This window comes from Callospermophilus lateralis, chromosome 1, assembly GCF_048772815.1.
Source record: "Callospermophilus lateralis isolate mCalLat2 chromosome 1, mCalLat2.hap1, whole genome shotgun sequence".
Lineage (NCBI taxonomy): Eukaryota > Metazoa > Chordata > Mammalia > Rodentia > Sciuridae > Callospermophilus > Callospermophilus lateralis.
This window is the reverse complement of record NC_135305.1, coordinates 120,529,314-120,554,627: the sequence shown is the minus strand read 5'-3', so window position 1 is coordinate 120,554,627 and position 25,314 is coordinate 120,529,314.

Sequence of the window (25,314 nt, the reverse complement as noted above, 5' to 3'; positions counted from 1 at the left end):
CAGGTTAAAGACTATGCAAGCATTACTCTTTGTACTCAGAAAGTTACAGGACTAGCAACATTTTGTGCAGTTTTCTGCAGTTTCAATGTACAGTTGCAATGTGCAATGTTAGGAGCTTTCTGTAGGTCTGAAGAAAGTCCATTGTTTCAAGTTACTGGTTATCAAATTGATAACTCCTGAAGACTGCCATATAGTCCACGTGGGCATATGAGAAGTAGAAAATATCAAAACATGTATAGGTTTCTGTAAATTAATTCTAGAAAATTGTGCAATCTTGATAGCAGTTTCAACTTTTGATAAGGCAGCTTTTGCTTTTGCTGTGAGCTGTCAAGGAGAGGCTGAAGAGAGATTTTCACATAATGTATCAAACAAAGGGCTCACATCTGCAGTAGATTACTAACTGTAAGCTAGGTCTTAGCCAGTTTATATCTCCCATTAACTTTTGAAAGTCATTGAGAGTATGTAAACATCAGTTCTAATCTGTAAAATTTGAGGTCAAGTTGTACTTCCGTCAATCAAACTGCCTAAATATGGAAAAGGAGAAGTTGATTGTATCTTTTTAGTTACTATGCATAGACCCATATTGGCAAGAGAAATAAGCATAGATTTGAAAAAATATGTCTGAATCAGGATGGGTTAAAAGTATATCATCCATATAATGAATAATATGTGCTTTGGGATGCTGTTTATGCATGGATTTCAAGTAACAAAACTTCAAACCAGAGGTGGCAAAGCAATAAGGATCATGGTACATCATTGGGGTCAGCTTCATTACTTTTCAAATGGGGAAATAGAGTCCCAGAGCAGGGGAAGAGCTTGCTTGAGGCTACCTGGCAGTGTGGTAAACTCAGTGAACACTGGAGGCTTTGTAGGAAGGGTCATGATATGGAAGAGGATTTGGTGAGCACTTACTATGTGCCAGGCATGCTCCTTTTACTGCTTACCCTGCTCATAGTGCTATGAGATGAGTCTGAGAACTGCCCCCGTTTCTCAGAGGGGGAGACTGAGTCCCAGACTTGGGTAGGTGGTTCAGTCTGCAGGAGAGCCTGCTGTGTCCAGCTCAGAGCTGTCATCCTGCCCACTTGGCCAGGGCAAGGAGGAAACCTTTGGCAACCCAATAGGAGACTCCTCTTCCCTGTGCTAATATGTGGGGCCCCTAATATATAAGCCATGGTCACCAGGGTTCCCACCTTCCAGCAATGGCAACCTAAAAGGGTTCTCTCCCCAACATGCAGCTCCAGGTGGCCTTTCCTGACCAGGAGGATGCCAGTGGTCCACAGCACTCTTTCAGGGGTTGTACCAATGGGGATTCCCATCTCTAGGCTGCTTCCACACCTCACCCGACCCCATCCATCCCAGACACATATGAACCCAGGGTTTGGGAACCCAGGGTTTGGGTACCCAAGGAAACTTAAGGGTGATTCATTGACCTATGTTTCTAGCCTAAAAGCAGAATGAAGGTGTGTTTGGGAAGAGCTTTAGAAGACAGGGAAAGGACCTCAGGATAGACAGTTTTTGACACAAAACAGAGGAAATAAAATAAAATTTCCTCCTCATTAGTCTGTCTGGGGGAAGTACATTCTAGAATGCATAGTGTGTGGGTCCCCTGGTTCTAGGATGTGCTTGGATGTGTTCATAGAGAAGCCCAAGAGACCCCCTCTGGATCTACTTGATCTGGAGCCTTGAGGACCTGCCTCTCCTCTTCTCCGTAGAGGGGTGTGCACAGGGCAAGCCCAGCAGGAGTCCTGAGAACCTGTCTGCACAGGAAATGTCTGGAGAGAGCAAGGGATTGGAGGGGACCACTGCCAGTCACAGGAAGAAATGGCTTTTGGAGGGAAAAACAATGCTTATGGTATTCAGAGAATCAGCTCATCTACCTTCCTTCCTCTACCCATCCCTCAATTCATCCCTCAGTTCAGACTCTCCATACCCTCATCCACCCATCCATCCATATACCCAACCACTGTCCCCTCACCTGTCCTCCTATCTATCCCTAGATTCACCCTATTACCCCATCCACTCATCTACCCAGCCATATACCCACTGCTTCACTCACTCATGCACCGATCCATCCATTCATCTGTCCATCTGTCCATCCAGCTATTCATCCATCTCTCCATTCATCCATCCATCAGTCTGTCTATCCATCTGTCAATCTGTCCATCCATTCATCAGCCCATACATCCATCAATCCATCCATTCAGTCATCAGTCCATCTGCCCATCCATCCTTCCATCCATCCAACCATCCATCCATCCATCCATCCATCCATCCATCCATCCATTCATCCATCCAATCATTTTTCTATCCATTCATACATCCATCAGTCCATATGTCCATCTGCCTATCCATCTATCCATTTGCCCACTCATCCATCCTCCTTCTCTCCCCCCCTTTCATTCACCCACCATGCCATACCCCAACCATCTTCCCAGGACACCCCAGGGGTTTTCAGGATGACCACAAGCCTGGCTTTTCCATTTTACAGATTAAGTAGCCTCCATTGCAGGAGAAATGACAGATAACTCAGCTTCTTATGTTAGAGTAGCCAGGTTCACAGTCAGGATCTCCCATTGGCTGGTTAGCCTCGGGTGGTGACAAATGCCTCTGAGCCTGTCATGTTCTCTGGAAGGGTGATTCCTCTCAGTATTTGTTGTCAGGAGGCAATGACAAGCTAGTATACAGGGCTCATCCCTGGGTCTGGCCTGAGGCATCATTTGCTGAGCACCTGCTGTGTGCCAAGTGTGCTTTGCATGTGCTCCCCTAGGTGTGATGAGAGTAGGAGGAGATTGATTTTCTGAGAGGTCAAGTGAAGAGACAGAGCGCAGGTCCCCAAATGAGAGTGGTGGGACTCCAAATTCCACTTTTCTCCCACTCTGCCACTTTGATTCTGTTTTCTACCTTGCCACAAGCACACAGTGTGTGGCCCCAGAACACTCCAAACCTTAGTCTCCCCATATGTACTAAGAAAGTGTGGACTGCATGGTTTCTGGGGCTGAAGGCAGAAGAAGAGAGGAGACCAGAAGCCAGGGGTTGCCATGACCCTCTGTGACTCCTGATCACTTACTCATTCAATAAATACCATGTGCCCTGATTTTCCACTATGTATTTGTCCAAAGCTCAGCATCGAGAACACAGAGGAGATGGAGAGGGACAAAGGCTTCCATTATCTGGGGAAGAAACTCAATAGCCAAGTCCACAGTTGATGAGCAACTTACTTTCAGAGATGGCGTGGCGAAGAAACTTCTGTGAGAACTCCTCAGCAGGTGAGAATGGCATGCCTGGACAGGGGACAGTGTCAGGAGGATGTGCTGCTTGATCTCAGAACTAACTCAACCATGAGATGAGTCTCCCTGCCAGGGCTTGCCTGGAACAGAGTGCCAGGCAGAGAGAACAGCAAGTTCCAAGGCCCAGTGATGGAATCAGACTGCTGGGGACATGGAACTGGGGTCATGGACCTTGCCAGCCTCTGCTTCACAGGGCTTCTGTCATATCACATTGAATCTAATATTTATTACAATGACATCTTTTCTGCTATCTGGAGAGCTGTGGCCTGCCAACTCTTATCATTCTTTTTCATTTTAAGCATCTGCATTTCAAAACTATGGGTACCAGGTATATTTCTCTGGCCTCTGGGTACCAGGTATATTTCTCCAAATCCCAATAAATAAATACAGTAAATCCGTGTGTTTCAGGGATTTTTATGGGCCATTCTGCCAGGGAAATAGGCTGGTTGCCTTGGAAGCCCAAGCTGACAGAGCTGGTGAGGTAATTAGCTGCTGAGTTATGGGGGCCACTTGAAGCCTAATTACTGAGAGATCTGAGGTGCTTGCCTCATTAGGGCTCAGATTTACATGACACTGCAAAGGCTCATTGGATTGGTCTCTCCTTTGGAGCGCTGATGGGAGGGAGGTTGCTGGGTCTCTGAGGGGATTTGGAGGTTATGGCCAGAGGATCAGCGAACATTATGTATGCTGTTGGGGGAGGCTGGACAGAGCAGCACTGCCTCCTCCAGGAGCATCTCATTTCTTCTTTCCCTCTCACTCTTTTTTGGTACTGGGGATTGAACCCAGGGGTGCTTAGCCACCTCCCCACCTCTCCAGTCCTCTTTAATTTTTATTTAGAGACAGGGTTTCAATAAGTTGCTTAGGACCTCTCTAAATTGCTGAGGCTGGCCTCGAACTTGTGATCTACTTGCCTCAGCCTCCCGAGCAGTTGGGATGACAGGCATGCACCACCATGTCTGGTGGATCATTTCTTATTTCTTTGGTGGATCCTGCAGCACTTGACATAAAGGTTCAGGAGATGAGGCTGTCTTCATAAACAGGGTGCTTGACAAACAGTTGGTGCACGATATGTTGAAAGGACTCAAGACTTCAATGTTATAAGACTTCAGCCTGCTAATCACTCACATTCTAGGCTGTACGGTATAGACTGTGCATGTGGGTGGGTGTGGGTATGTGTATGTGTGCTTATGTGTATGTGTGTGTGCATGCACCCAAACTGAAAATCTCCCATGCACAGAGAGGTGAGATGCTCAGGGAAGCCAATGTCCCATGCAAGCCACCACACCTGTGGCCAGGACAGCTGTGGCAGCCTGGAACAGTGAGTGGAATATATAGGTGCTCAATAAATAATTTTGGGGGATGACACATTAATGTGCTTTTACATCCACAGTGCAGGAGCTGGTACACATACATGTAGGACTAAATAGATGTTCAACTAAATGTGAGGACAAGGAACCACACCATGTGCTCTGATGGGAAAAGGCTTACTAGGCAGGTGGAGTCAATGTGCCACAGCAGGGTTGAGTTGCCCACAAGGGTCCCAGTGGGTAGGGGATCTGCCTGGGGCATGTTCTAAGAGGTCTTGGCTCTTGGGATTCTGGAGGGAGAATGAATAGGAGTATGACAGCTGGTTCACATGGGGAAGGGTCCAGCAGAAAGAAACATCCCATCATTTAGGCAGAATTAATGGTGCTCACTGTAGCTAGAAGGGTGAAGGGTCCAGGGCTGGGACAGAGACTTTATCCCAAGACTGCTGAACCTTGAATGTCAGACATGGAATTAAGATTTACCCCAGAGGGCCCTGAGGAGACCCAAGACTCCCATATAACCAGAGAAGGACACAGTTATATGGGAATTCTAGAACAATCTATTCCTGACTCTTGGAGACATATGGAGCAGGACCATCTGGCAGGCCAGGAGATAGCAAGGGCTGATCCCAGCCTGCTCCATCACAAGCTCCCCACCATGATGTGTAACAAGGCCAACTGGGCATGCACTGTAACCTCTGAAACCAGGAGGCCAAATAAATCTCCTGTCTCTATAAGTTAATTGTCTTGGGTATTATTATAGTGAAAGAAAACCAAGGACACATAAAAATATCTAATTTTAGAAAATGATCATAAGTCTGTTGACCAGGTGTTATGGGCTGACCAGTGCTCAGGCTGGTCCAAGGACTTGACACCTTGATTCAGTTCTAATTTCCCCATGATGGCCTATAAGGAAAATTAGGACCACTTTACAGATGAGGAAAATGAGGCTCAGAAAAGGAGGTGATTTGTCCAAAGCACAGGGCTGATGAACTGGAGGAACTAGGACCCACCTCCAGGCTGACCTCCATGCTATAGAGAGGTTCAGTGTTCAGGGGAAATCATAATTTCTTAGAAAGAATAGAAATGGTACTGGGAGAGGGTAGAGGAGGGGAGCCACAAAATGAGGCCAATGAGGACTCTTCATTTCCATCAATGTAACTGGAGGGTATTTTGCTGTTTTCAGTCTATCCTGTGCCTGTTTTTCTTTGGCACTTGACATCATATTTGCTATGAAATTTTGTACCTTTTTTCCTTTTCAATTACTATTATGTTACAATTATGCTTCCATGTAGTCACCCTGCCTGAACATTGGAATGACTGTGTAATAGTCTCTTTTAGATGTCACAATGCTTTTTTTATTTTTCACTTGGGTGGACATTTAGGTCACCACACATTTGGTGGTTCATATTTAATGCTATAGGGAGCATCATCTCTATGCGTCCCTCACCTTCCATGTTCAAGATGCTGCTCTGCAGCTGGAGGAGGGGGCCAGAGGATGCCTTTTAGAAAGATCTTGGTGCTTGTTGCTACATTTTCAATGACACACCGCCCTCCCATTATGTTAGGGTGGTGGGGGGCTCCTCACCATCTTCTGGCTTTCACTGACAAATAACTTTAATGATAAAATAATTCTTTAAAAATAGGGGGAAAGTTGCACTTTCTTGCTTTAATTTCTTTCTCTCAGATTCCCATGAAGTCGAGGTTTCTCCAACACATTTATTAACCAGATACATTTCCACCTTGCAAAGAGCCTGTTGATAGGAGGACTAGTCTTAAATTGAAAACAGAATCTGAAAAATATTCAGAAGCAAGAAATTAATATGGAATCTAAAAACCAGGCAATGGACTCTGAACACATGAGGTTAATCCTGCCCTGCTGTTTAGACACAAAAGGTCTGGATGCTCTTAGGTGGGTTCAGGGTCTAAGACTCAAAGTGGGTAGGAGTCCTGACACAGATGGCCCTGGAGTTGGGACTGAGAGGTCAAGATCATCACAGGATGTGACCCACCCACAATCCAGGATCCAGACCTCTCTCCATTCTAGGTTTGATGCTCCCAGTGCTCGGGTCAGACTGGGGCTTGCTCTTGGACTGGTTGCCGGTTGGGGCAGCCTCTGGAGGAAGCACCCTGGCCACACAAAAGCTTTCTAGGATGCCATAGGAGCCTCCCCACCAGCACCTTTACCACTGAAACCGAGTCCATCCAATGTCATGGACACATACACTGTATGTAGCCTATAGTTTCCCCCTTTCCTGGGCTAATGTACTTGCTTCTCCAGCTTGGTCCCCCTCCCTCCTGCCTCTATCACCTTGCTCCAGAAACACACTGGCACACTTTGCACATGCTCTTCCTTATTCTTGGGATGCTTTTCCTGCATGGGCACAGCAGAACATCTCTGCGTCCAGGAAGCCGGACATGATTGCACCTCAGATTCTCCCTCCAGAGACCCTATTTCTTCACTTCATGCAACTGAGCTGCCTCTGAAATGTGCTTGGCTCTTCTGCCTGCCATTGATTCTCCACCTGGACTGCTTGGGGAGCACCTCAACCTGGGAAGCTGTGAAACAGTCTGCTGTCTGGGCCCTGCCCCAGACTAAATAAATCAGTACCTCTGATGGGTGGGAGGACCTGGGTAGGCTTGGAAAGCTCCCCAAGGGGAGCCATGGGAAGTGTGGCTTGATACTGTGGAGGTTGGCCAAGTGCCACACAGTATGGATTTCACAGTCACCCAGGGAGGGTCCACACAGGGTAGAAACCACGATCCCCCTCACAGCCCAGCACCTTGCCTGGCACATCAGAGATGCTAAGTCCAGGGAACGAGTTCACAATACCAACCCCAACTTGATGTCTCAGCCACGGGACATTCTGCATCTGAGGACAATCCAGAAGTTCCCAGTGATTGGAACCAGTGATGGATGGGTTGGAGCATTGTCCGGATCTTCCAGAAAAGGAAGGAGAGACTTAGGAAGGGTGTTTTCAGGGAAATTTTCCCCTTTAGGAGGTGGGAGAGACTCAGGGCATCATCCAGGGGTGAAGTTGGGGGAATCATATGGAAATTTTTGGAGAACAATTCCCTTCCCCAATAGATGGGTTGGGGGGTAAGGCTGAAATCTGTGGCCTTCAGTTCACAAAGACTTTGAGTTTTTGTGTGGGAAGGAACCTTCTCATGGTAGATAGCCCAGTTCCATTTCCTGCCCTTGTCCTCCCAGGTTGCTCAGAACAATGGTCACTACTGAAGTGGCCTGCTTTGCCCACTTTCTTGCTTATCTTCTGCCTCCATGTCTGGACTGTGAGCCACTTGACGGCAGGATCTGTCTGTCTGGTTCATCATGGGATGCTTAGAGTTGATTTCAGTGCCTGGTACATCATAGAAATTCAACAAATGGGTACAGTTCTCTCTGTATCTCCCAGCAAATTGGTCCCAGCCTCCACCCCTCACAATAACAAAAATACAAGACTGAACATGTTCCCTAAATAAAATGTAATAGCATTCGCATATAACCACACAATTCTCCCATAGACTTGAAATCATCTCTAGAGGACTTAAAACACCTTATACAATCTAAAAGCTATGTAAACAGTTGTTTTGCTGTGTTGTTCAGGGAACAAGGGCAAGAAAAGAAGAAGTGTGTATGTGTTCAGTACAGACACAGATGGCAGGCCTGACTACCTGGCACCCAGAGGAAAGGTCAGACCACACATGGATGCTCCCATAGAGTGTGCTAGAGACTGTGGTCTGTGAGCTGGTGGGAGCCCAGGTAGGTGGGCAGGTGCATTCTCATGACACTGAATTAATGTGCATTCAAGTTTTGCTATTTGGACACTTCTGGAAAATTTTTTTAAAAATTTGATCTGAGGTTAGCTGACTCTGCAGTTGTAGAAATCTGGGATCCACATGGCCACTTGTCCATGAATTTTAACGCTTACTATTGAAGCGTCTGCCATGGTGCTTAACACACACAATCCCAATTTAAGCTCCACAAAGAACCTGGAAGAGACATGATGGAGTCATCAACTCTACCCACTAGTGACAGCATCACTATGCTGCAGAGGACTGAAGGAAGTTGTGCAAGGACCCAGGACTGGTGAGTGGCAGGTTATGATTAGAACCCAGGTTGGTCTGGCTCCAAATCACTGAGGCTCACCCCTCCCTCTTCTACATGTGGTCATATGGGCATCGAGTCCCAAATGCACTAGCATGTTGGATGTGCACTTACTTAGTGCCAAGCACAGGAAAGTGCTTAGCACCTCCTTGAAAGGCCATGGGCATTGCCCTTAACATCATTGGGTCACTATCCAAGGACCCAGCTTTGCAGATGTGGAGGCTAAATAGGCTACATGGACTGAGAGTCAAGACACAGTTACAGGCCAAGTGCAGAACAACAATGGTGGGGACCCTCCTCCCCAAATGGCAAGAATTTCACAACCTTGGGTGAAGAGAGCACCAAATCTTTGGTCTGTGAAAATGCAGAAGTCACATACCTGGGAAGCTGGGTCTACTCACCTAGGCTGCCTGCAGAGTTATGCTCAAGGGCAGATGCTCAAGGGCAAGGCCATCCTGGCTGGTGCCCCTCCCCTCCTAAGTCGCCCCCTACCCTTCTCCACCTCCCGCAATCTTCCTGCTATTCCTCCATCTCCACCCAGCATCTTAGCGAAAGCAGCTCAAGTGAGCTTAGTGCAACCCTCTATCTAGTCATATACTGGGCCCAGTCATAGCATCCTGGACTTACTCTGCCATTATTTTCATGTTTCTCTAACAGCCAAATGCAGAAGAATAGTCCCTATTAGAAGAAACAGAGATGCTGAGTCATTTGCTGAAAGTCACACAGCCAGGGGATTCCAATCCTGTTCTCCTCACCACCAGCGTCTGTCACACTAGCTCCTTTTTATAAGCCAGCTGTTGCATAAGCCAGGTACTCTGAAAAAGTAGAAGCCCAGGCAATTGCTCTGAGGTGGGAACAGTTGTCCCATCCTTCCTCTTAATGCAAGGGGAACTTGGGTCATCTGAGACTGTCAGCGATGGGGATGGCCAGGCCCACTGAGGAAAAGGGACCCTGCCTGGCTGCAGAAGAAAGACCATCTGTCAGAGGCACCAACCCAGATGCCCCCTCCTGTAAGGGTTCTGTGTTTGGAATTGGGTTGTCTGATGGCTTCATGGCTGTGGCATACTTGGTGGCTGGGAAAGATTCTGTACAAAAGTACAGGATGCCTAGCTGCTGGGAGAGTTTCTGTGCAAAGACTCGGATGCCTAGCTTCTGTAGCAATGCCCTGCATTCAGAGACTCTGTGAGTCTTATCAGCCTCAACCTGATCTCAGGCACACAGCTCCTGGGAATAAAGAAACTCTCTTGTTAGACAACCACAATGCTTCACTAAGCTCCCTGCTTCTTGGCTGCACCTGAAGCTGTCCACATAACAGTAACTTTAAACAATAAACTTTATTGAGAGCTACACAAAGCTCTAATATTGCACATTGCAACTTAATATGTAACTGAAGAACAACCTGCATAATGTTGCTGACTCTGTAACTTGCCTAATGACACAATGAACAAAAATGTACTCCTGAGGCCAGTGACCTAATGTAACCTATTGACGTAAATAAAGCCAATGGCTTGGACAAAGGGCCTTTCTACCATTCTGCCTCTGCACCTTGCTTCTCCTTTTGTTTTCTTTGCAGCTGGACCCAACATGGGGCACAAAGAGAGTTCTCTCCCCACATTACTTCAAAGCCTCTATCCACAGGGAATTTAAAGCAACAGATCCACCTGAGAAAGGGTCTCTTCCAGATGTGCTGATAGGAAAGAGAATAGCTTATGACTGGAGCAGACTATAACACGTGTCTTTAATTGACTGGTACCAATCCCAATATGGGGAATTCCCTATCTGATGCTCCATGATGTCATTGGACTGAGCTCTCTTTTTTACTTCACAAGACTGGACATACTGTAAGTAATGCTAATCTTGCTGCCTTGCTGACGGAGATAGACTCTTGTCCCTGGTACCCAGAAAGTGATTCCTTATGTTTAAAATATTGGGAAGACATAGGTAAAAAGCTTCATGAAGAGCCACATACTCCTGTGCTTGAGCTGGAAGCTTGGTTTCTTTGTTGCCCTGCTACTTACAAGTTCTATATTTCTCAGCAAATGTTCCCCCCACCTTAGCAACAGCTGCAACAGTCTCCTTTACAGAGGCATTTCCTCTGCCTTCACAGCACTCTCCTCCTCCACTGCCATGGCCCCTGTTTAAATCTCCCTTGGCTGACTGTTCACAGCAGGCAACAAAGGAGGGAGAGACACATACTTTAGCTGTTTGTCCTATTAATTTAAATCCCACTAGCCAGCCAGAGCATAATTACTTTTTGCTGTATTTAAAGAATTGCGACCTGTGGACCCAAGACAAAAGGAGGGGGAATGGGTTTTTCCCAACTGCCTCAAGATCCCATGATACAAATGTTTCCAATTTAAATAAAACATCCTTGCAGGAATCCCTTCATGCCACTAGAGGGAGCTCTAACATTAATTTAATTACTACTGCAGATGTCTAAATGCAACTTTCTGGGGAAATATATAAAATTACTACTCAAATTCAAAAATACTTTTGGATTAATTTACCCAAGAATAGTTTTGGATTAATTTTGTCTCATTCTCTTAATGCTAAAGACAGACAATTTGTTATTCTCAGAGTAATTGATTTTAATTATACTGGTACAATGTATGTCCAAATGTGGTCCCATATGCCCTTAAACCTCCCCAAAGGATCCTCCGTTGCTTAATTGATTGTGAGTCCCTATGTTTCAGTCAACAACCTTTGAATGAAAGGGGAAATGCAAATTTAACTCTACTGTCATTAGAACATGTTTACCAATTACTGAAGGTAAACCTAAATTAACTCTTTGTTTAAATGAGCAACCAATTACAGGATTATTGGAAACCAACCAATTACAGGATTATAGTAATACCTCTTATGGTATGGCCCTATACCTGGCTCCTACAAAGGGCTATCCCAGTTAAGAGCAAAAGAAGCAATAATAAGTAGGTATCCAAAAGCTCCCTGTGGCTACCATGCTCTTCCCCTTCCAATTTACAACAAATCATCACTCATGTTCAGCCATATGTGGAGAATATTACAATATTTACAAGATTTAAAACAAAAATAACTCTCCAGAAAGAATATAAACTACTACATCATGCTTTAAGATAATAATCTTACAAAAAGAAAAAATGATTATAGCAGTTTTCCTTATTTCTTAGCCTCTGCTGGATCTCTAGCTCTCCTAACCTTATGTTTAAAATGTAAATTACAGGGCCTACAAAGTTTATTAGGCTTATGAAAAACCAATTAAGACAGAAGATGTGTCCCTTTTAAATCCAAACTGATTGGCTAGGTATCTTATCTGTTTTTAGTTGGCTTTCTTAACCAGTTCCTCCCTAATGTTACAGCACAGAAAGAAAAAAAATAAAAAGATTCCAAATATACAAGCTTTCTTTAAAATTTTTTTTAAAAGAATGTCACAGACATCCCCATGTATAACTAATTAAGACAAATTAAAAAACTACTGTCATGTATAACTTTTATTTATTAAAACAAATTTAAAAAATAAAATGTAGTCCAGAAAATTTAGTCACCCCTTTGATTGGTAAGTGTACAGAAATTCTTTCATCCTAATGATAATGTTCTGTTGTTATACCCCAGCTTTGAGAAATCCAGTAAAATCAAATTTTTTTTTTTTAACTTTTAGAGCCCATTATAATAACTGAGTTCACCTGGCTAAAATTGTCAATTCATCTAAGACAAACAATTATTCATAGGTGGATGTTATTTGTGTTTGTTGTTGTCGAGACCTACCTTATTTTTTAATTCCACCAATATTAAAGGAAAGACAAGTGTTATTCATCCAAAAGGTCATACAAAACAAGAAAAGAGAGCTGTAAGTTTTCTGTTTGGTATTGGGGTGTCTGATGGCTTCATGGCTGTGGTATTCCGGGTGCTAGGAAAGATTCTGTGATGCCTAGCTGCTGGGAGAGTTTCTGTGCAAAGACCCAAGATGCCCTTGATCTCAGGCACACAGCTCCCGGGAATCAATAAACTCTCTTGTTAGACAACCACAATGTTTCACCAAGCTCCACTGTCACCTCCGCTGCACCTAAACCTGTTCACATAATAGTAACTTTAAACAATGGAGTTTCTTGAGAGCTACACAAAACCCTTAACATTGCACAGGGCAACTGTAGTATTAACTGAGGAATAAGCTGCTTATTGTTGCTAACTCTATAATCTGCCTAATGACACAATGAAAAATAGTGTACAACCTAATGTAACCTATTGATATAAATAAAGCTGGCAGCTTGGACAAGGAGCCATTCTACTGTTCTGCCTCTGGACCTCGCTTCTGTCTCCTTTTGCTTTCTTTGCACCTCCCACTCAGCAGCAAGCTGTGTACAGGCTCTGCAGCCCCCTGTTGTGAAATGATCATTTTTGGCTACCTGCCTGTGGATGGTAGCATGTTTTCTTTTTTTTTTTGGAGGGGGGTATTGGGGCTTGAACTCAGGGGCCCTTAACTCCTGAGCCACATCCTCAGCCCTATTTTGTATTTTATTTAGAGACAGGGTCTCACTGAGTTACTTAGTGCCTCGCCGTTGCAGAAATGGGCTTTTTATGAAAGTCCTGTGGCTTTTGGGCTATTTTATGAACTCTTAGAGCTGGGAGACCCCCATACATGTCCACCTTCATTTACTGTTTCTGCAAAATCCAGAAAAGCCACCCACAGTAGTCATGGAGTGAGGAGGGCAAGCAGGAGCAGGGAGGTGGGTAGACACATTGACAAGAGCTGAACTGCAGCTGACACTTTGCACTTGGCTCTCACCAGGTGGTTACCAGGATATGTTGGCATTAAGTTGCCCTTGGCACCCAGGGAAGAGCTGGCTGCTTGTGAAGGGCCCCAGACTTGGCAAGCAAACAGACCAGGTTTCACACTCTCTCCACATAGACTGTGCATGTCCTTGGGCAACTGTCCTGACCTCTCAGAGCTTGGTTCCCCAGTATGACATGTTCTGCTGATCCCTGCCCTGCAGAGCCCCACCCTGCAGGGGTGTTGGGAAGATTAAGTGAGAGGCAAGTTAGGAAGACCCTAGTGTGATCCTTGAGCCACAGCTTGTTTTCAATACAGGACCATTGAACCTGCTCTGTCATCTTTCATCTTTGGACAAGGAGGCAATCACAAGTGATTAAAATCTTTTTCCAGCCCCTCTCCATCTCTTCCCCAATTAGGAAAATGCTGAATGTATAAATAGTTTGAAAAAAGGCTTGGACAGATTCCTGCAGAAGCCATGTGGAATTGTTAAACTAAGACTCCTGCCCCAGGTTTCTGCGGGCTGCCCTGTGTGGCGGGCTTCTGGGCCTGCCATCAGTGTGGCCGGCATCAGAAGATGTGGGCCCTGGTGTGGCCACCCAGCCAAAAGCCTTTTTCAGCACACAGAGTTATTTGTAGAAGCAACACCTTTCCTCATTAATTTTTTCTGTTTCAAATTTAAATTCTTCATAATGAATACAGGGTTGTAACACTTAGGAACAAAGCATATACACATGTGGACTCTCTCTCTCTCTCTCTCTCTCTCTCTCTCTCTCTCTCTATATATATATATATATATATATATATATATACACACACACACACACACACTCACATTTATCCTATGTTTTATGATATATTTTACATAATTTATTTTATATATACCGTCCCTCAGTTAATTATGAGGATGATTCCAGAACCCTTTTGGATACCAAAGTCCAAGGACGCTCAAGTCCCTTATATAAAATGGTATAATATTTGCATAGAACCCACAAACATCCTCCTGTATGTTATCAACCATCTCTAGGTGACTTTCAATGCCAAAACAACTTAAGTGCTATGGAAATAGTTGTTACACTGTTATTGTTTAGGGAACAACAAGAAAAAAGTCTGTACCTGTTTAATACAGAGGCAAAGCTTTCAAAATTATTTTCAATCCATAGATATAAAGGGCCTAGTATATGTTATTAAATATATTCTAAATTTGCAATTCTGTGAGTACGATTTTTACTCCTAGGTGCAAATTGGCATCTTTTTCACCATTTTTAATTGTTTGGTTTCAGGTTCCATGCTGAGTCACAAAACTAGGACTGTGTAGCTTCTCAGGATAAGCAGTGGGACCAAACAATGTAGCAAAGAGTTTGCAAGAAATGAAGAAGGGCATCATAAGATTTCTACAGAGCTGTCTTTCCTGCAGCAATGTCATTTTAAAACATTACTGGGAATTTTGCTCCTTTGAGGGGAGTGCTTGAAAATTCATGCTGTGGTCTCTAAATAAAGTCTCATTTGAAATATTTCTCTCAGAATCCAGAGTAGGGTAAACAATGAGGAAATTTTCTGAAAAGTGTTTTTCAGCTTCTTGGTTATGATTTTATTTTGTGCAAACCTCTAGAAAGTTCCAAGCAAGATTTTACTTCCAATGCCAGAACATTGTTCTATTGTTTATTTGATTATTTTTCTTCTTCTGAATCTCCATTGTGTTGGTCCTGTGAGTTTTAAAAAATTTCTGTAAAGGAGAGTCTGAAATCACTTTTCCCCAAAAGTTATTCATTAGAAATATTACTTTAAAAATCAGAAGACAATGAATCAAATCTTCTTTGTTTTTAATATTAAGTTGATATTTACATACAATTACTATACACCCTGACTTATACAACACACTAAATGATTTTTGTAACAGGGACTCCATATCAAAGTGCTTTTTTTTTTTTTTTTTTTTTGAGAAGATCATCCATATGGGGGCCTAAGATGATCTGGAAATAGCTTAAATTATTAGGCAAAACAGCATTGGCTCTTCCAGAAGCCGAGAAGCCACTGTGTTAGTCAGCTTTATGTTACTATAACAAAAGCCTTGAGGCCATAATTTATAAAAAGAAAAGATTTATTAAGCTCACAGTTCTAGAGGTTCTAATCTGAGATGAAGTGGCCTCATTGCTTTGGGTCTTCAGTGAACCCTCTGGTGCTGGATGGCAATGGCAGGAACACGTGTCAGAGAAACTACTCACTTTGTGACCCAGGAAGAGACACTGACCCCCAGTGACCTAAGGCCATCCCACTAGGCCTCATTTCCTAAGGGTCCTACAACCTCCCTGAAGAGCCACACTGGGGACCAAACCTTTAACACATGGACCATTGTGGGACACTTAATCAGACCACAACAGCCACCCTCATCTCAGGATGAGATGTCCTTCAGTTTCAGTGGGGCCTATGGGCTGGGGCAGAGGGGAGCATGTGGACTGAGCAGCAGGGTCCTGGCCCATGGCATGTGTGGCCCTGGCCAACCCAAAGGCACTCACAGTCCCATAGAAAGGCAAAGACTGTTTTTTTTTTTTTTTTTTTTTTTTCCTGTTCACACACTTTTCTGGGGCTGCTAGGGCTCAGGATGCATGTTCAGCCACATTTCCGGCCATCCTAACTATAATCTGAAAGGGAAGATGGATTCCCTGGGGCTCGGGCTCCTCCCCTTGGGTCTGTGTCTCAGGATTTCCCTGGGGTCTGCCTGACAACTTCCAGGATTAGCAGGCATGAGAAAGCTTGGCTGTCCCTGAAGGCCTTGGGAGGATGCTTGAGCATCTTCCTTCTTGCTCGCCTTCTTTTTTAAAAATTTTATTATTTATTTTGCAGTTGTAGATGGACAGAATACCTTTATTTGTTTATTTTTCTGTGGTGCCTCACACATACTAGGCAAGTGCTCTGCCACTGAGCTACAGCCCCAGCCCCTGTTTGCCTTCTTATTCTTTTATTATTCTCTCTCCTTTTCCTTCCTTCCTGCCTGCCTTTCTTTCTTTCTTCTTTCCTTCCGTTTTTTTTTTTTTTGACACAAGACCAATAAGATGGTGAATGTGGAAATCTATATTTATTTTTGTAGTACTGGAGATCGAACCCAGGGCAATGTGGATGCCAGGCAAGCACTCAATCACTGACCTACACCCCTAGCCCCAAATACAGAAATCTTTTGTAAACTTTCCTATGCCAGAAAGGGCATATGGAAGTGGTAGTGGCCATGATAGGCTGAATAATGAAATTTATAAATAAACAAATTGAGGGTTGTAATACTCTTTTTAAATGTGAAATAGTAATACATAGACTGAGTGGTTTAAAGCAAGTATATTTCATTTATTAATTTAGTGTGATGTTTCCAGATGGACAAAAGGGATCCTTTTGAGTTTTGCTCTGAGAGATGGTTCTTCAGATTCCCAGCATCCCAAATTGTGAACAGTCTATGGTAATTGGGCAGGAATGCAGAAGGAAGGGAGGAAAAAGCAAATTCTGAGACTTAAATTTTTTTTTTTTTTAGTTGTTGACAGACCTACATTTTATTCATTTATTTATATGTGGTGCTGAGATTCAAACCCAGTGCCTCACACATGCAAGGCAAGTGCTCTACCACTTGAGCTACAACCCCAACCCCTGAGACCTTTTTTTTTTTTTTTAAATTTTATTCGGGCTGGGGTTATGGCTCAGTGGTAAAGCGCTCACCTTGCACGTGCAAGGCCCTGGGTTCGATCCTCAGCACCACATTAAATAAATAAATAAATAAATAAAATAAAGTTATAAAAACATTTACTTATTTTTATTTGTAGTTGGACACAATACCTTTATTTTATTTTTCTGTTTTCATGTGGTGCTGTGGATCAAACCCACGGCCTCCCACATGTCAGGCAAGTGCTCTACCACTGAGTCACAACTCAAGCCCTAAATTCTGAGACCTTTGTATTATGAACTTGAACATTTTACTTATGTTCATAATAAGTATCAAGCAGAAGGAAGCTGTCAATCTGTTGATGACAGTTGGTCCTTAAATAAGAGAAGCTAACAACTAGAACATACATCAATCGCAAGGAAGTGTTTGTACTTGTGATTAGCATGCATTTGATATTATTAGATGTTTCTGAAATTAAGTATTGATGTAATTAGTACACAAATCATCTGCACATTGGTGTTTTTGAAGTGTCTTGTATAATAACACTTAATCATTTGAATTTGAGCATTTTTGAGGTGTTAGGTATGTCATTTGTACATAAATCATTTCTACACTAGTGTTCTTAAAATGTTGTGTAATTAGCACATAGATTATTTTCAAGTATAATTTCAAATTACATGCCTTGTAGTTAGCATGAAAATCATCAGTACATACAATTTTCTAAAAAGTTTAGTGGGCAATGAATACATATTTAATTTATAAATATGTCACATATTTAATTCATAAATGTCTCCAGATATGTAAATTTGTCTCTAAAACACCTTTGTAATTAGCTTATATACCAATTGTATATGTTTAAGTTGCTTAATTTGTAGTAGCGCACAGTCATTTTGTGAAGAAATTTCTGCAGTGATTTATAATTTGCATAAAAATAACTTATGTGGGTGTTTCTAAAGTACTTGATTTATAATTAACATAAAGGCAATTTGTAGATAGGTCCTTAATAACTGGTTGAAGACTCTTTGATCCTGTTTACATTCCTTAGCCAGACTAACTGCATTTGTAGAAAGAATTGAGGAGTGGCTGAATTTCTTTGCCTTTTTACTCACTGAAAGTTCAGAATGCCCATCTCTATCTTCAATATGTTTTTTTTTTGAGCAGTTGCAGTTGGTTTGTACCAGATCAAAAACTTAGTGCTTTTCAGAGAGTCAGGTCAGATCTCAAAGCCTTTCTCTCTGAAATACAGGTACCTCATGTGTTCCAGGAAACAATGGTGCCCTGTCATGGACCTAATTCTAGGGATCTGAAGAAAAGGCAGTACTAATTTATGAATATATGTGAACTCTGCCCAAATAAGAAGCCTGACTATTCCAGAAGATAACTGTGAAGGACAGAGGAAAGAAAAATAAATATTTGAACACTTAGTGAATGCCAGGCATCACCCTAAATATTTTATGGAAGAAATATCAATCAATTATAACAAACACCATGAAGAGGGAGGAATTTTTGCTTCAGTTATAATAATCAAAGATACAATAGGAAGAAATATCCCAGAGTTTAAAAAAATTAATAATGTATCTAGGAAAATATCATTTTATAGACCAAATAATGAAGACTATATATACTGGATGAATTCTGAGTTTGAATCCCAAGGTAAATTAAAAATCTTCTAAAAATCTAGACAGAAAAAATGAAACATGAAAATGATCTTTTTACCTTCAAAAGACTCAGCTTTCTTCTTTGCAATAAATAATTTCCCCCAAATTGAATGTTAAAAGAATAGAAGCTGTGGCTTAAGAATTTTATACCCAGCCCAACTATTAAAAAGTACTCCACCTATCAAAAAACAAAAGTAAAAATTCAGAACTCAAGAATGGATGTGCTTGTCAGATTTCTGTGACTGTAACAAGTATCTGAGATAATAAACTTTTAAAAAGGAAAGATATTTTGACTCACAGTTTTGGAGGTTTCATTCCATGACTCATTGATTGTCCCCATTGTTTTGAGCCCGTGGGGACACATCACAATGTGATTGTGTAGCAAAGAAAAACTGTTCCTGTCATGGTCAGGAACAAAAAGAAAGAGAGGGGGGTGGGAACAGGGTCCCACAATCTCCTGTGAAGGCATGCCCCAGTGCCTATAACTTCCCACTACACTCCATTTCTAAGGGCTTTCTCCACCTCCCAATGTGCCAAGCTGGGGATAAAGCCTTTCACACATGGGACTTTTGGGAACATTCCAGATCCAAACTATAACAATGACTAAATGATGATAAGAAAGAACTTTCACACAGCTTGTTTCTTGGTTTGAACCCAACAAGAGATTACATCTGAACAACAGAGTGAACAATGCACTTAGAAAAGGGTCTCACTGAATTGCTTAGCACCTTGCTTTTACTGAGGCTGGCTTTGCTTGTGATCCTCCTGCCTCAGCCTCTGGAGCTGCTGGTATTACAGGTGTGTTCCATCATGCCTGGCTCTTTCTACTTTCTTGATGTGGATATTGATCACCATAAACTTCCCTCTTACAATTGCTTTTATTGCAGTTTATAGGTTTGAGTATATTGTATTTCCATTCCCATTTGTTTTAAGAAATTTTTAATTCATTCCTGATTTTTTCCTTGATCTTTTGGTTATACGAGGAAACACTGTTTAATTTCAGGTACCTTGGCTGTGGAAGCTGACATAAATCTGGATGGTTCTTGATTTCATAGTTGCAGGGACCTGCCATGTCTTGGGGGATAAATGGTACTAGCTAGCACTGGAACCTGTTCCGCTGATGTTCTCTGATGTTGGAACAGATCTACAAGCTCTGTATTTGAATATTGCCGTCCATAAAGGTCTCTTGATGCCAAATACCACCCTGTAATCCACAGCACCGACCTCTCAAACAATTTTTTTGTGTTGGTGCACCACCTGGCTGTGGATGCAATCCAGCTCCCCTTCTTCTGTCCACAATTGGAGGAGGGATGATGTGGGCAGTAGGCATCTATATAATGAAGCCCAGTGCATTTTCTGCAGTTACTTGCTTGGGGACAGAGTTTGAAGGACTTGACTAGCTCTGGTTTCACAGTGGCAGGCCAACTATGGGGTGTCAATTATAAGGTCTAGACCTTATTCCATCCTCCAAGAAGGAGATATCTCTCTCATGGGGCTCCAGACCCTTCTATGGAGATCCAGTCAATGAGTCCACCACATGAACCTATATTCAAGACCAGCCATGTGCTAACAAAAATTTCTGTTTAAGGAATCCAGTAACAAGACCTCTCCCTCAAACTCCCACCACACCATTACAGCCTGACATTACCTATGCACATGCATACAGGTATTTTCAGGCAAAGCAGTTTGTAAAGACTGAAATACTTTCTCCTTAAAAAGTATAGACATTATATCAACAAAATAAGAACATGAAAAATTGAAGCACAATACCGCCCAAAACCCAAAAACCTCACAGCAGTTGACTCAAAAGAAATGGAGATAAGCAGCCTAACAAAAAATTAAAAACAATAATTTTAAAGAAATTCAGTGAACTTCAAGAAATTACTGGAAAACAATAACAATTCAATAAAATCAAGAAAATCTTAAGTGAGTAAAATAGTATTTCAACAGAGTTCAATTAAAAAAAAAAACTAGCTAAGATGAAGCCTGGAGGTGAAAAATACAATGAAATCAAGGAAAAATACAAGAGAAAAATCATTAGCTGAATTCATAAAGAAAAAATAATTTGTGAACTCAAAGACAGGTTATTTAAAAATATATCAGAGAGATAAAGAAACAAGATGGATAGGAAAGAAGAAAGCTTATGGAACCTATTGGGAATCATTAAAGGTGAATATTAGAGGACTCTATAAATAAGAATAGAAAGAAAAGGCAGAATGCTTATTTAAAGAAATAATATGAGAGTATTTTCCAAATATTGATAAAATATCCAGGTAGAGGACAGTTAAAGTTGCCAGTCACATTTAATTCAAATAAGACACCAAGACATTATAAGAAAAGTGTAAAAAGACACAAACAGAGGATTCTGAAAGCAAAAAAAAAAAAAAAAAAGAAAGAAAGAAAAAAAAAGCAAATGACAAATAAGGGAGTATCAGTAACAGTAAGACTGGCAGCAGACTTTTCAATGGAGACCTTATAGGCCAGGAGAGAGTAAAATAATAAATGCAAAGTGCTGGAGGAAGAAAAATGTCCCAAGCAAGAATACAATGCCATATAAAGCTGTTGTTCAGAAATGGAAAGATAAAGACTTTCTTGGACAAACAAAAGGAAGGAAGTTCATAACTGTCAGAACTGTACTTCATGAAATGCTGAAAAGAGTGGTTCAGGAAAGGAAAATAACATTAATGAGTAAAACAAAAACATACAAAAGTAAATATTCATCAGTAAAATGAAGTATATGGTAAAACTGAGAATTTTCTAATACTTTAATATTGCTCTGTAAATCACATATACCTTTAGCATGAGAATTAGAACATAAAACCCTTAAAATACCAATAGCCCCAACAATTTGTTCAGAGATTCATTAAAATAAGTACATTGTGCCATGGACAATTTAATATCTGAGAGGTGGTACTGGAATAAAATTATAGAGTTTTACATGTGATCAAAGTTAATTTGTAATTAAGTTATAAAACAGCTGTTTCAGATGTGTTCTTCAGGGATTGAGGAGTTAGCTCAGTTGCAGAGCACTTACCTAGCCATGTACAAGGCCCTGAAAAAAAAGATGTATTATGCAATCATCATGGTATCCACAAAGAAAAAAACCTATGGTAGTTACATAAAAGGTATTAAAAAAAAAAAACAAGGAATGAAAGCATACCATTAGAGAAAAATCATTAATTACCAAAAAACAAAACAAAACAAAACCAAAAAACAGAATGAAAGGGGCAAAAAATATATAAAACCATCAGGAAAAATTGAAAAAAATGGAATACTAAATATATCTTAAATACCTTAAATGTAAATGAAGTTCTTTACAATCAAAGTCACAGAGTACTTGAATGAGTAGTTAAAAATAAAAAAAAAATTATATGCTGCCTACAAGTGACTTTCTTTACCTGTAATGACAAATGAAACCTGAAAAGGAAGGAATAAAATGTTGCCTGCCAATGGAAATCAAAAAACAACAGGAGTAGCTTATACTTTATCAGATAATACACCTTAAATAAAAAAAATGTAAAATAAGAGAAAGAGGTCATTGTATAATTATGTGAGTTAATTCACTGAAAGGATATAACAATTGTAAATGTATAGGCACTCAACATTAGTGCTTCTAAACATTTAAAACAGATATTAATAGATTTGAAAGGTGATAGGCTGCAATGCAGTAATAGTAGGGCACTTTGATACACCACTTTCAATGATGGACAGATCACCCAGAGACACACATACAAGGAACTGTTGGATATAAAGTGAATTTTAGAACAGAACAGTTAATTTAACAGCAGCTGAATATATACATTCATTTCATGTATACATTCATTTTGAATGCCCCTAGAAGTACAGATTACATGTTAGGACACAAAAAAGAATTAATCAATTTAAGAAAACTGAAATGATACTGAGTATCAATTTCTGAGTGAAAAACAATGAACTCTTATATGTTATTGATAGGAATATAAATACACCCATATGAAAAACACTGTGGAAACTTCTTGTAAAATTAAAAATAAAGAGGCCATATGGTCATATGTGATTTAGCAATACTCCATGGAATCGATCAATCTACATACCTACCTACCTACCTATGTATGTCTCATGTATTTTGAAAAGATATGTGTTTTTCCATGTTCACTGCAAGCATAGTTCAAAATATCAAGACTTGGATGAAACCAAATTATCCACCAATTGAAGAATGAATAAAAGATGTGGGATATAAACAGAATGGATTTCAACTTGACTTTTTTTCCTTTTTACAGAAGTCTTGTCATTTGTGACAATATGGATGGATCAGGAGGACATTTCTTATGTGAAGCAAAGCTTGCCCAGAAAAACAAATATTCACAATCTTATTTTCAAGTGAAATCTAAAAATTTTAATGGACAAGGAGGGTGGAATTAGTTAGATGTTCGTCAAAGGATACAGATTTCTAATTATACAGGAGGAATAAGATGAAGAAGTAGGTATATTCTACTACATAGTGACTAAGTAAAATTTATTATAATCTTAGAAGTTGCTGTCAGGAGATTTTTTTTGGAAAATTGGGCTCTGTTAGCTTCATGGTTCCTTTGCCTCTTTTATGAAATTAATTTATTCATTTTGTTATGGCTCATCTTCCTTACGAGAATATAAACCCCAGATGATAAAGAGAATTTAATTTTCCCCCACTTTTTTATTCTCAAAGACTAGAACAGTATGTGATATAGAATAGGTACTCATCAATGTTAGTTGGAATGATGGAGGTAGTAAACAATGAAAAGTATGGATAGTAAGAGAAAGAACCCAATGGGGGTAGAAATTAGCACAATTCAGGATTTTGGATCCAGAGAAGATCATACAGAAACATTATAATTTTTGAAAGTTTTTTGATCATTTCATTTCATTTCACTTCTGAGTCTTATCTTTTATTTTTGTAAAAATAAGGGAATTGTACTGATTTCTAAGCTCCCTTTTAGTACTATAATATCATTTCACAATTCTTTGTTCTACCATACCACCTGGCAGTTATAATTCTTCATTTGGTGAAATGATTCTCCACTGGTAAAATAATTTAAAAACACTGAAATATTTTGTAGGGCATTGCAATAAAATCAAAATATATGCATGTAATTAAGTGTAACTAAATAGGTAGCAGTAAATGCCTAGAACTTGTGGAGCCTTCCTCATATCATAGTCAATTGCAAATGTTCCTGACTGAACACAACTCAAGTACTTTCAAGCAGTGTTTGATGCTAATCTTAAAAGAAAGATTAAATTCTTTGATGGGGTCGGAACCCCATCCATACAAAATAGAATTGCCCAAAGTTTTTCTTAAAAGATAGGAAGGAAATAATAGGAAGAAGATAAGTTTGCTTCAGGTTTGATAACTCATTTCATTTCCTGAAGCAGACAGAATTAAATAGCAGAAGTTAATTTCATACACTCTGATTTATTTTCAGGTAGGAAGACTCAACTCATGACAGAGTAGACAGGAAGAGAAAAAAATGGTCAGACCAACTTATCTTTCCTCTCTGTGAGAAGAATGGAGTTTCAGGAAACATGCTGAGCATTTTGTTATTATTGTTTGCATAGGAAATAGTCTGCAAAAGGCATAGGAATAGGGAAAATGTTAGGAAATACTCAGTAGGAGTTTTCCTGAAAGATGACATCAGCGCTAGCACCAAATTAAGTACTGTTTTCAGGTGACACAATATCCTATTGGGGGTCTGGGGCTGTAGCTCAGTGGTAGAGTGCCTGCCTCGCATGTGTGAGGAACTGGGTTCAATCCTCAGCACCACATAAAAATAAGTAAAGATATTGTGTCCATCTACAACTAAAAAAAATTTTTAAAAAATCCTATTGATCCAGAACTTGGGGGAAAATGATATATTTCATTAGGAGATGAATTCTAGATTAAAATCATCATTCATAAATTTCACTCAAGACATTCAGGTTTTTTAAGAAATATTTTTTAGTTGTAGATGAACACAATAATACCATTATTTTTATTTGTATGTGGTGCTGAGGATAGTACCCAGTGCCTTCCACATGCGAGGTGAGCACTCTACCACTAAGCTACAACCCCAGCCCAGACTTTCAGTTTTAAATAATGTCAACTATTGGAATTTTTCTTTATGGGTCAAATAAAAATTTATTTAATAAAGTCATAATGATTTTCATTGACTTCACTTAAATAATAATGACTTAGTTAAAAAATCTCTCAAGGATAATATTGAGGTACTCTCTTACTGACATAATACTTCTTATATCTAATGAATGGAGTGGTTAATGCCTTCTCTGTAGGCTCCATACATGTGCTGATAAAAGTAAGTACTGGCATAAAATGAGACCATATAAAGATATTATGACCGGATATATGGTTCATATGCCAAACATAAAGGCAGAGACATTATAAATCTATCACAGACCTTCATTGGTAACCACATTACTAGTTTTTGATTTTATTTTGTTTTAAACTATAAATTTTTCCCCTTATTTTCAGTGCTAAGTATCATACACTGGACTCATGCATGTTAAGTGGGCACCCCTCCACTGAGCTACAGCCCCAGCACTAATTAAAAAAAAATTATG